At 40.4% G+C, this 12,580-nt stretch overlaps 1 pseudogene; it reads right to left on the bottom strand.

Moving 5' to 3' along the window:
* The window catches only part of LOC114031120, a 17,756-nt pseudogene extending 8,642 nt beyond the window's left edge, over window positions 1–9,114 (bottom strand).
* Between the last annotated feature and the right edge of the window lie 3,466 nt (window positions 9,115–12,580).

The raw sequence follows: 12,580 nt of genomic DNA, 5'->3' as shown, positions 1-12,580 counted from the left end.
CTCTCTCTCTCTCTCTCTCTCTCTCTCTCTCTCTCTCTCTCTCTCTCCCTCTCCATATATATGTATGTATGTATGAATATGCATATATATGTATATGTATGCATATACATATATGTGTGTATGTATTATGTATGTATCCTAGCTATGATCTGATCTTTTGTCAACATTGCAATCAGTAGTGGCAAGTATATCATTCAAGAGGATTAATTAATAGACTATTTTTTCCAAGCAAAATGTGATAATGCCCATGGCCTTGATTTTTTTTCTATTTGTTTGTTTTTGTTTTTGGCTAGACAATAGGGTTAAGTGACTTGCCCGGGGTCACATAGCTAGTAAGCGTTATGTGTCTGAGGCCGGATTTGAACTCAGGGCCTCCTGAATGCAGGGTCGGTGCTCCATCCATTGTGCCACCTAGCTGCCCTGATTTTTTTTTCTACATCTGAGATTCCACAAGTATAAGGAACTACAGTGAGTAACCTCCCCTCTCCAGGTTCTCCTTTTGACTCTCTGGACTTCTCCATCATGCCCTAGCAACATTCTCATCCAGGAAAATCCCTGTGCCCCTAGACTCCATCCCTGATTCAGGAATTCCTCCTAGAATCCCCATTTTGATGAAATGCCCAAGTCAGCCATGCTCATTCCTCTCCATCCAATTCCAACCTTGACTCTGCAGACTTCTCCACCATGACTCTATGGGGCTACCTTCTCCTCCCTCCCAAACACACCTTTTTCAGCTCCATTTTATCTGTTGTCTCCCCCACTGGAATACAAGCTCCTCGAGGGCAGGGGCTATCTTGTTTTTTGCTTGTGTTTGTACTCAGTTCAGTCCCTGGCACATGGTAAGTGCTTAGTAAGTATTTGCTGTTAACTATCAATTCAGGTCAGCACCTTTTGACTGGCCAGAAGGAGGAACCAGAGGATGAGTTCTGGACACAAATCACAAAGTTGTCATGGAGACAAAGTATAGTGGTAACTGACTTTGGCCATGCAGATGACTGCTGGAATGCTTCTCTGCTACATCAGAAAAGCTACGAAATTCTTGTCTAGCTGATGATTCCATATTTCAGAAAGTGCAGGCATTAATGAGGCGAATTGCTATTATGAACTAGGTTCTTACTAAGATGGAGAAGAGGCTTGCTGAAGCAGAAATGGTGGGAAGTTTGGACGGCAGATATCATACTATCAGCATGGTACAATGGAACAAGTGCTGAATCTGAAATCAGCAGAGCCCTGGATCCAATCCTGGCCTGAAATTTATCAGCGAAGAGATCATGGGAAATTCATTTGATCTCTCTGAAACTCAATTTCCTTATCAATAAAATAAGAACAATTATACCTGTAGTGCTTACCTTAAAGAGTTGCTGTGAGAATCGAATAATAAAATGGATGCCAAATGCCTTGCAAACTTGAAGCACTATATTAATGGAAACCATTATTATGATAGTTTAGAAGAGGAAATACTTGGCATAGCCTGACATATACCTTAGACATAGAAGAGAGTGTTTTAGAATTCAGATAAAAGTTATACAGGACCCTTTGGCCTATATTTCCATGAAAGGAGTTGGTTTAAGAGGAATGGGTTGCTCTTGGGAATAAGGTTCTGATGACAAAAATAAAAAGGATTCCAATGTTGAAGGAAAGGGCATGGGATTGGGGAAGAGGAACTACCTAAAAAGGCACAAAAAATTCCCAAAACAACCTAGATTTTTAAAAGATGTGTAAAAACGTGGAACTGAGATTAGGTAACTGAGGATGGATGTGAAAGTATGAGATGATCCTTTAAGAACATTAGGAATATTGAAAGGTAAAAGGAGCTAAACTTTGCATTGAATACTATGGACAAAGAGAGAGTTTTGTAGCACAGTTGGAACAGGAGAAAAATCAAAGAATAGATAAAGCATCAGTTTGGGATGTTATTAAAGGAATATGGATAGAAGGAGGTTGAGCAGTAGTGTCCAATGCTATGGAGGTCAACAAGGATGAGAATTAAGAAAAAGCTAAATGTTCGTTCCCAAGGGAACCAGTTGGGTATTGATTGGCAATTGAGACTATAATTGTTTCTCATCTTCACCCCCTCGCCCCAGTTGCTGTATTCTTATACCAGGGAAAAGGGATGATCTCACCTCACACCTCAAATGGCAGCCCTACACAGACTCTTGTGTGTCTGCTACCTACCTTTACCTCATGACTCTGTAGTTCCCCAGGGTCCCACAAACTCCCACTGCAAAGTCACTGCCCTGATTCTCCTCTGACAGTCCTCAGACATATCTTGCTCCTTCCCTGCCCAAGAGAGCAGTCACAGCTCTAACCCCCAGACACCTGTCACATTGACAAGGAGTCTGCCACCACACCAAGTGACCTCCAGCTCCTGACATACCACACAGCAGGCAGAATTGGCAATCCTTATTGATCTATTGTGGTTCTACCCATGTCCAAATCTCTGGTAGCATGTAGACATGTGATCTAGTCTGTCTTATAAAATGTCTAGTCATTCCAACTCTCCTGTTTTTTAATTCCTAGGTACTTCCTCTCCATTCTCTGTGGTTCTGCTATGTGGTGCTAAAAATTCAGGGAAAACCAGATGAATGGAAAGGAATATCCTCATAGCAAGCATATATGCTTACTGAGTAGATGTGGACAGGTTCTAGGAGACTGTCAAACAGAGAAGGGTCCCTAGGCTTGGAAGTGGGCAAACATTCTCCTGACTCTCAAAAAGTGGAAAGGTAGGTTCTTCTAATAATATTCCAATGTACTCAACTTTGACTTCCAGCAAAATTTCAAAATGCATAGAAGAGATAATTTTCTAGAGTTTCAAAAATATCAGTGAAATCCACCAAGACTTTAACAAAAGCAGGTCAGGCTAGACTCTTTTCTTTTGTTACCAGGATTACCGGACTGGAAGATGAAAAAAAAAAAAAAGAAGCATATTACCTGTACTTCAGCCATGCATTTAGCAAAGTCTCTCATGGCTTTCCTATGTATGTGACTAAGAGACATCTATGACATGACTGAAATTCAGTAGTTTCAGAACTGGTTAAATGAATGGACATAAGGGATAGTGATTCGTGTCTCAATGTAGATATGGAAGAAGGTTTCTAGGAAAGTCTCAAGCCTCTGTCCTTGGTCTTATCCAATGTCATGAATATAAAAATTTTAGATAATACCAAATTTGGAGGAGTAATTAATATGTTGGATAATAGAACCAGGCTCTAAAATTATAATGATGATTAGTAAAATAATCAAACTCAAATGTGTATAGCTCTTTAAGGTCTATAAAGGGGCTTCATCATGACAACATACAGGCTATGATATAATTGCTGTGGTTGTTCAGTTGTTTCAGTCATGTCTGACTCTTTGTTTTCTTGGCAAAGACACTGAAGTAGTTTGCCATTTGTTTCTCCAGTTCATTTTACGGATGAGGAACTGAGGCAAACAGGGTTGAGTGACTTGCCCAGGGTCACACAGCTAGTATATGTCTGAGGTTAGATTTGAACTGAGAAAAATGAGTCTTCCTGACTCCAGGCCCAGCACTCTATCCACTGCACCATCTAGATGACCAACTAACTTCCTTACTCATTGTAGGTGCTTAAAATATTGAGTTGATTTAAGCATGCAAGATGAAGAAGTCGGGTTAGGGAATCCATGACTTTTTTTGTGAGGCAATTGGGGTTAAGTGACTTGCCCAGGGTCACACAGCTAGGAAATATTATGTGACTGAGTTCAGATTTGAACTCAGGTCCTCCTGACTCCAGAACCAGTGCTCTATCCCCTGTGCTACCTAGCTGCCCCGAACCTATGATATTTTAATCCTACAAATGCATGCATAGACTATTGTCATGAAGAAATGTCTAAACATATTCCAAAAACTGACTGCAGTTCAGTGTTAGAGAATCAGCAACAGGAAATATGAAAAAAAGAACCAGGAGGCTTTAGTGAACTTAACATAGTGCCTGGTCCATAGCAAGTGTGTGATTGGTTGATTGACTTCAGGATCAATAGGAATGAACAAGTGGCTGCCAAAAATCTAATGCCGTATTAAAGTGCAAGAATAGAAACATGATGTCCAGGACCAGGGAGCTGATAGTTCCGTGCCACTCCAGTCAACTATGATATCACAGCTCAGTAATTGGGTTCAGTTTGGGCTCTCACATTTTGGAAGTGACATTCATAAGCTTAAGCTTCTTTAATAGAGGGTAGCTAAGATGGTAATAAGACCATATTATATAAGGGTTATCGAAGGAATAGAAAATTATTCACAAGGATAAGAGAAAACTGATGGAAGAAAAAGTCTCATGATAGGATAAAGCCTAGAATTTGAAGGATTATTATGTTAAAGAGCAAATAGAGTTGTTTGTACAGCCCTCAATAGCATAGCTATAAGGAATGGGTAGATGTTATGTGAAGGCAGATTTTATCTCAAAATAAGGATGTTTTAGCAATTAGAACTAAACATAATTCTAATAAATTGCCTATCACAGAATTCAGAGTCAAAAGGAACAGTCCAACCCAAATTTAGCAATGTTTCCCCACTACAATATACCCTAAGAGTTTTGGGGCAACTCTGATTGTTAAGATGGTTTTTTTTTTAATTTGTTAAATAAAACAAGTGTTTCAAGGCAGCTAGGTGGCACAGTGGATAGAGCACTGGCCCTGAAGTCAGGAGGACCTGAGTTCAAATCTGGCATTAGACATGTAACACTTACTAGCTGTGTGAGCCTGGGCAAGTCACTTACCCCCAATTGCCTAAAGAAAAAAAAGAAAAGAAAAAAAAAAATAAAACAAGCATTTCCATAACATAGTACAATAAAAAAAAGATGATTATACATGAAACTGCAAATCTACTATGCACAGCTTGCTATTTCTTTCAAATATAAAACAAAATTGTCGTGTAAATTTTTTTTAATTTTTTTTCTTCTCTCCTGCCTCCTACCCTGGAGATGGCTACCATTAGACACAAATGGGGGGGGGGGTGTATACATATATATGTGTGTGTGTGTATACACACATATGTGTAAAATTATTCTATACATACTTCTATTTATCAGTTCTTTCTCTGGATGAAGATAATATCTTTCTTCATATGCCCTTTATAGTTAATTTGGGCCTTTGACTGAATTCAACCTTCACAGAACAAACCTGCAACCTTGAGACCACATGTGGCCCCCTAGGTCCTCATGCGTGGTCCTTGTTTGGATTCAATCAAAAGGGCACTTGAGGACCTAGAGGGCCACATGTGGCCTCAAGACTGCAGGTTCCTCACCCCTGTTCCAGGATGTAAAGGTTGTTTTCCTTTTTCCCTGATAATCTTTGAAAATAGACCAAGTAGTGGTATTTCTGGACCAAAGTGTATAGGTAGTTTAATAACTCTAATAATCTCAGCCCCTGGAGTCTTCTCTGAGTTCCTCTCAAGATATCTTAGGAAGACAACTGCTTTACCCCTTTATTTCTGCTGCTCTATATTCATTTCATAGTGATTTTCTGTTTGTGGAGGAAATTGGGAGAACCTGGAAATTTCTGACCTACTCTGCCATCTTCCTAGAATGCATCATATTTTTTTTTATTTAACATTAAGCCTAAAGGGGCATCTTTCAAACTTCCCCCTTAATACTATTGGTTCTGCCTTCTAGATGCCAAAGAGAAAGAGTCTAATCTTTCTTTACATGATATTAATTTAAATAGTAGAATATAACTGTCTGTATAAACTCACCACCACCACTTTTGATTGAGTTTTCTCTTCCACAGACTAAATAGTCCCTGTTCTTTTACAAATGCAGTGAGATCACTATCACTGAAGGTCTTCAAACAGAGATTGAAAGACCACTTGCTGGAAGATGTTATGGAGAATGGGAGTTCTCACTCTTGCCTGGGCTGGATTAGAAGAGCTTCTGGGATCCCTTCAAACTCTGTCCCTAAGGTTGTTCCCATCCTTTGAAAGGTAGTGGGGAAAGAGCTGACAACATGGCGATTGATGGTCATGGAGTTGGAGGAATGTGCCTTTTACCTTTCACCAGGATGAGATAGAGCATCTTGACTGGGGGAAAAAATGAGGGGCTTCAATTCCAAGTTTTAATAGACCTAGAGTCCTAATGGATGCTAAACCAAGAAATAGTCAATCGCAATACATCTGAAGGCAAGAGTTTCCCTTCTGTATCCTCCTTAAAGAAATGGAGGTAAAAGAAAGTAATAAGGAGAAGTTCCAGAGGAATGAAAGGGGGGACTTCATAGTTCATTATCCAGTCAAGGTGTTAAGATCAAAAAGAAATCCCTTATGGGATCCCATAAATTGCAACAATCAATCCAATCAACAGCCAAACATTAAGGAAGTTAGGAAAATAAGCCTGTATGCTGACAGTTTGTTCAACATAACACTAATTTCTTTTCAGTTACCCAAAATAAAGTGTCTTGAAAAAAATTGAAATTTGTCTCCGTTGAACTAAGAGGAAAAAGTATAGTATGTCTAAAATGGGTCAGAGTAAGTGAAAAACCAGAATGCCCCCTGGTGGCTGAACATGATAATGAGAACAGAAAACATCCTTGGAGCCCCAGGGTGAATTAGTGGTTCTAGGGTCGAATTTTTTTCTGTGATTTCATCAGTGTGGGGAATCTCCAATATGGAAACTCCCTTCATGGATGTATATCAACAACTAAGTCAGAACTTTTAGTTCTGGGCAGTTTCTTGGAAAATTAAGGCATTACTAGGCTTCCCCATGATTGAATAGCTAGTAGGTCAGAGGCAGAAATTTAACTTAGATCAACCTGACTCCAAAGCTGATCAGTTTTCCATTAAACCACAATGATAGAGTTAACATAAAAATGAAAATAAAGGAGAGTCCAGAACTGATGTGGACAATGATCCTTTTTTTTTTTCAAGGATTTTCCCATAGGGGCAGCCATAGATCTGACTTTGGTGTATTTTTTGGCTATTATTTTCCCAAAGCCCCTTATTTTGCTTCTGTGTGCTTAATGCTGGGCTGGACTCTGTCCTCAGCAAGGAGTACAGATGTTTACTACATGTGTAATCATAGTCAAGTCACTTGATCTCTCGGGCCTCAGTTTCCTCATCTGTGAAATGAGAGGGTTGAATTAGATAACCTTGAAGGTCCTCTATAGCTCTAAATCTACACTGAGGATTCTACGATGGGCCACTGGTCCACTTGAAGCAAATATGAAAACCCCAGAGACCAGTGGGGACATCTTTAAATCCTTATTGCATGTAAAGAATATCCTTTATTTTAACCAACAGCAGCTATCCCCTTGACAGCTAGGACTCCACATATGCCTTATTTAGCCTTTTTCCTACTAAATTGTTGATCTACCTAACAATAATGATAATAATAATAATAATAATGCAAATGTCTCCATAGCTCTTACCATGTGCCAAGTACTGTGCTAAGTGATTTACAATTATTATATCATTCGTTCCTCAGAACAATTCTGCAAGGTAAGTGCCATTACTATCCCCATTTTACAGCTGAAGAAACTGAAGCAAAGAGAGGTCAAGTGACTTGCCCAGGGCCATACAGCTATTAAGTGTCTGAGGTCAGATTCAAACTCAGGACTCCAGAAACTTGGCACTATCCCCTGCACTGCTTCACTGCCAAGATAGCTCCCTCGATCCAGGATCTAAGGATCCCCAAAAACAAACGTAGATGTCAACTTCTTCCTGGTTCACCCAAGATCCAGGGGAAGCATTGCCTTCATACCTATTTTGATTACCATAGTTATCATCTCATTCTCTTTGATGTTGTCAGTGGAGTTCAGAAAGAAATGGTCCTGTGACAAGTCACTGCCCTGTTCTCATTCTTGTATATATAATATGCTAGGGACTATTGTACAAGTGGGCAATATTAGCACATTTTGTACCTAAATAAAAGCACAATAATGCAAATCCATCCAAAGCAAGATCTCTGAAAATGGCATCAGTGCAACTCTAGGAGCGGATGGACAAGAGGGATGATGTGCATTTTGTCCTGCTAGTAGTAGAAGCCATGATAGTAATGGCAATAGAGGTCTTAAGTAGGGCTACACTGTATAGTGATAGAGAGCCCACTTTTAAATCAAGTAGGCCTGGGTTCCAGTCCTACCTCTGACACACAGTACTCAACTCCTTTAGCTCTCAGTGGCCCATGCAACAACTCCCTGAGAATCTAAGTTTCAGATCAGGTGATGACCTGCATGGATAGAGGGTGATTCCTCCATAGGAGTGTCCTAGAGTGAAGAAATCACAAATCTAAAACAATAATAATCACAACTGTCGCTAACGTTTCTATGACACCTTAAAATTACAAAGCGTTTACTGGCAGGGTCTCCTTTGAGAATCTCCACAGCCCTGTGGAGTAGGTGCTAACTGAACCCTGCAGGTGCCTTTGGTTCAAAAAGAAATGGGCAACTCAATGAGAGGTGAACCAAACGAAAAATCATATCAGTTATTTTGCATGGATCACCAAGTGGGCACTCAGTGAAGTGTGGGTGCTGCCCGTGAGACATTGCACCTGAGTCTCCTCTTTTTTTCTCCTCCATTTTCTTTTCAAATGCTCTCCTAGTTGATACCCTTTCCATTTTCATCCAGCCCTTCTTTCTTTGATAACTTAGCAGTTCCTATCCTGCCCTCTTCTCCAGATAATGGTATAGGTCTATTTGTGTAAGTCCTTTACATTATAGCACCTTAACCAAAGACTGTTAACTCTCATCCCTCTCTCCTTTCACTGTCCTGGTGGCTTCAGTCCCAGACCAGCTCCAAACCCTTGAAATTCTTACTGGGGATTGGTCACTTGCAGAAGACACCATAAAATAGTTTTACATATAAAACCCTGATTTAATTGTAATCGATTGGGGGAGAGAAGTTATCCTATCAAAATCACTTCCTGCCATGATGGTTCTAGTCATAATTTCTTTGTTAGTTTGACTCTCTGGATGTCTTTCATATCATACAAGAGTAGGGCCTGAGTCTCTGCTATCAAACCAGACCCCAATATCCTTCATCCTCCTACCCACCTGCTCCCTAGACTCACCTCACTTTCATCCCCATGAAAGCTTGTGCCCCTAGGATAAGTAGCAAGGGTGAGAAAGGTCCCTTCCTCCTCCAACTCTCATCCCATTCCACTTGTCTGTCATCCTCAACCACATCCTAATTGGAGCAATCTCTGCTCTCCAAACTCAGCATCCTGGTAGTGGCCAAAAGTGAAATAAGGTCCATACATAGATGTATTGGACCCACCCCTCATTTCCACCTTACCTAGGATTGGCCCTGCCCTAGACTAGTCCTCTTATCATTGCTCACTGAGCTAATTTTTGCTAGATAGAACTTGAGTGTGTTTGGCAACCTTGAGAGTGGAAGTGAGATGGGGTTTATGGTTAGGGCAGGAAATTCTAGAGCAGGGTCACCATCAGGTGTTGTGGGGGAGTGCAAAAAGAAAGTGGGTGAGGGTTGGCTCAGTTCCATGGACACATTAAATGGTTCTTGAATTTAGAAAGTGCTAGGTCTCCTAATAGACCCAAAAATCTCACCTAGAGGACACCCACTATAAAAGCATGGACACCACTAGATAAGTGTATGTTTCTTACCTTATGACCAACAAGGTTTTGTTGTTCATATTTTTCCCACAAACAGACAGCCTCAGCACCTGAAAGGGCCTTGGTGCCTGTCTTGTTCATCCTGGATCTGCCCAAGAATCCCCTGTACATGATCCTCAACAGGTGTTTATCCATTTCTGCTTGAGGACATCGCCACTACCCCCAGAGGCAGCCCATTCCACTTCAGGATAGCTGCAATAATTAAGAATTTTCTTTACATCAATCAGATATCTACTTCTGTCATTTTCTCCCATAGATCCAAGCTCTTCCTTCCTCTAGGTATTCTCTTGACATCACACAGATACCATTGAAATTCACAGGCTGCCCATCCATTATCCTTCATTCTCAACACATGACTGACAAATCCTTTTTCTGGTTATACCGCCTTCTATTTGTTTGCCATTCTTTGTTGGACATATGCTGCAAACTACTTAAACATCACATGTATGTGTATATGTGTGTGTGTATGTGTGTATATGTGTATATATATATACATATATATTATATATATCCTTTGGGTGAACTTCACTTTAATTCTTCAGAAACTTTTATTTTTCATGATTTGTGGACATATAACACCTCCAGCAGAATATTGGTGTTGAAAAGACAGTTTTGTTTTAGGATGGAGTCTGAGAGTCATAAAAATATTGAACAAGCTCACAAATGCAGTCCTAAGCACGGGTCTAATCATATCACTCCATCCCCACACCACATACACTCAGTAAATTCTGGTGGCTCCCTACTACCACAGGATCAAATATAAAATCTTCTGTTTGGCTTTTAAAGCCCTTCATAACCTGGCCCTTTCCTATCTTTTCAGTCTTCTTATACTTTACTTCCCTCCATGTATTCTATGATTCAGTTGCAGCGAGGACACTAACTTCCTTGCTATTCCTCTAATATGACAATCCATTTCCCAACTTCAGGCAGTTTCTCTGGTTGTTACCTCATGCCTAGAACTCTCTCCCTCCTCCTTCACATCCTGCCTCCTTTGGCTTCCTTCAGGACCCAAAGAAAATCTCACCTTCAAGAAGCCTTTCCTGAACCCCCTTAATCCAAGTGTCTTCCCTCTGTGACTCTTTTCTATTTATGTTCTTTATACATAGTTAATTACATGTTGTCTCCCTCATTTTTTTAATTAAAGAGGCAACATCTTCCTGATGTCATAGTCTGCTTCGAGAATGAAGGACAAACCACAACCACAACCCCCATTAGATTGTGAGCACCTTGACAACACGGACTGTTTTTGCCATTATCTCTATCCCTAGCACTTAACACAGTGCCTGTGTTAATATGCACTTAATAAATGCTTGTTAATGACTTGATTTGACTGTCTTTATCCTATTCCGTTCTAGCATCAATTGATTGTCATCTGCAAAAGCTGTCTAAGGTACTTATTTATATGCTAAGGTACATACTGATGGAACAACTCTGTGGGCTGTCTATGCCACTCCATGTCATGTAAGCACAGAGTAGGAGCTCAAGACTTCTTAAAATGAATAGAACAGAAGTAGGACCAGGACCCAGGTCTTCTGATTCCTGTGGATCTTTTACTGGAAGCTAAATGGTGTAGTGGATAGTGTTGGACTTGGAGTGAGGAAGAACTCAGTTCAAAACTTGCCTCAGATACTTACTAGTTGTGTGACCCTAAGTAAGTCATGCATTCTCTCTCAGCCTCATTTTTCCCCTCCATAAAAGGGATATAACAATAAAAACCTTCATCATATGGTTATTGTTAGGATCAAATGAAATTAAGTATGTAAAGTTCTTTGCAATTCTTGAAATACACACATTATACTTATATGTGTGTGTGTATACATTACATATATGTGTGTATTTATACATATATATATATATACTAGCTATTATTCATTTCTATGGTGCCATATGTTATTTCCCTTACCCTTCCCCCTAAAAATTCCTCTAGGTGAAGACAGCCAAAGGTAACAGAGTTCATGATAGGGGACACTTAAAAAAAGTAATTACACTAATTGGACTACTTCCTATAGGAAGTGAAGCACTACCCCAAAAATCCTGACAAAAAGAGGTTCATAAGTACACCTTGGGGAGGAATAATTGCCAGCATAGGACTTAAGGAAAGCATAGAAAGACAAGAGCTGGAAATACTGCGGAAACTGACAAGAACTAGAAACACTGGAGAAACTTACAAGAGATAAAAAAAAACCACTGGAGAAACTAACAAGAGATGGAAACTCTGGAGAAACTGACAAGAGCTGAAAATAAAGAGGTATCTAGGGTAGTAGAAGCAGAACTTTGGGAAGGGTCCCACCACATGGAAAAAGCATGTATCCTCCCTGCAGAATTCTGGAGGTCTCTATCCCTTTGCCTTGCAGTTCACTAGCAGCCTACACCCTTGAGGAGGTTGGGAGAAAAAGAAGACCCCAGGAGAGGAAAGGAAAGGACGGTGGTTCAGTGAGACCAGAGTCCCAAGACTCTCCCAGGAGAAGGGGTCGTCAGTGATCTGAGATCCTCAACACTCAGACCAGTGGCGAGGTTTCCTGGGCCATCTGAAAGAAAGCAGATGAAAGGTTAGAGAGAGATCATAGAATCTTAGAATTGGAAGGGACCTCAGAGACATCTTGTCCAACACAAGAATCCCTGCAAAAACAACCCATACAAAATAATATTCATTCTCCGCTTGAAGACTTCCAAAGAAGGAGAACCCACCACCTTAATTCATTCTTTTCCACATGCCACTCTTAACTGTCTGGAATTTCTCCACCACATCACAGTAATCTCGTCCTGGAAGTTCATTCTGCCCCCCCAACCCCTTCCTTTGATTGGTTAGTTCCTCCCAGAACGTTCATTTTAAGGAAAGTGCACAGCCCAGCCAAATCTTCCTTCCTCTATGGGATCTATTCCTCACTGTCTAGACTTTCTGTCATCACCTCCACCCCAGGCCTCCCATGAAGGATTCTCTCCCCATTTCTTTTTAGCTTCTTTTTATCTACTGTCTTTCCCCATGTAAACCCCTTGAGTAGAGGGA

The sequence above is a fragment of the Vombatus ursinus genome, unplaced genomic scaffold (assembly GCF_900497805.2).
Source record: "Vombatus ursinus unplaced genomic scaffold, bare-nosed wombat genome assembly UNPS02015066.1, whole genome shotgun sequence".
Classification (NCBI taxonomy): Eukaryota; Metazoa; Chordata; class Mammalia; order Diprotodontia; family Vombatidae; genus Vombatus; species Vombatus ursinus.
Note: the sequence above shows the minus strand (reverse complement) of the source record. Positions and strands in the feature narration are given on the sequence as shown.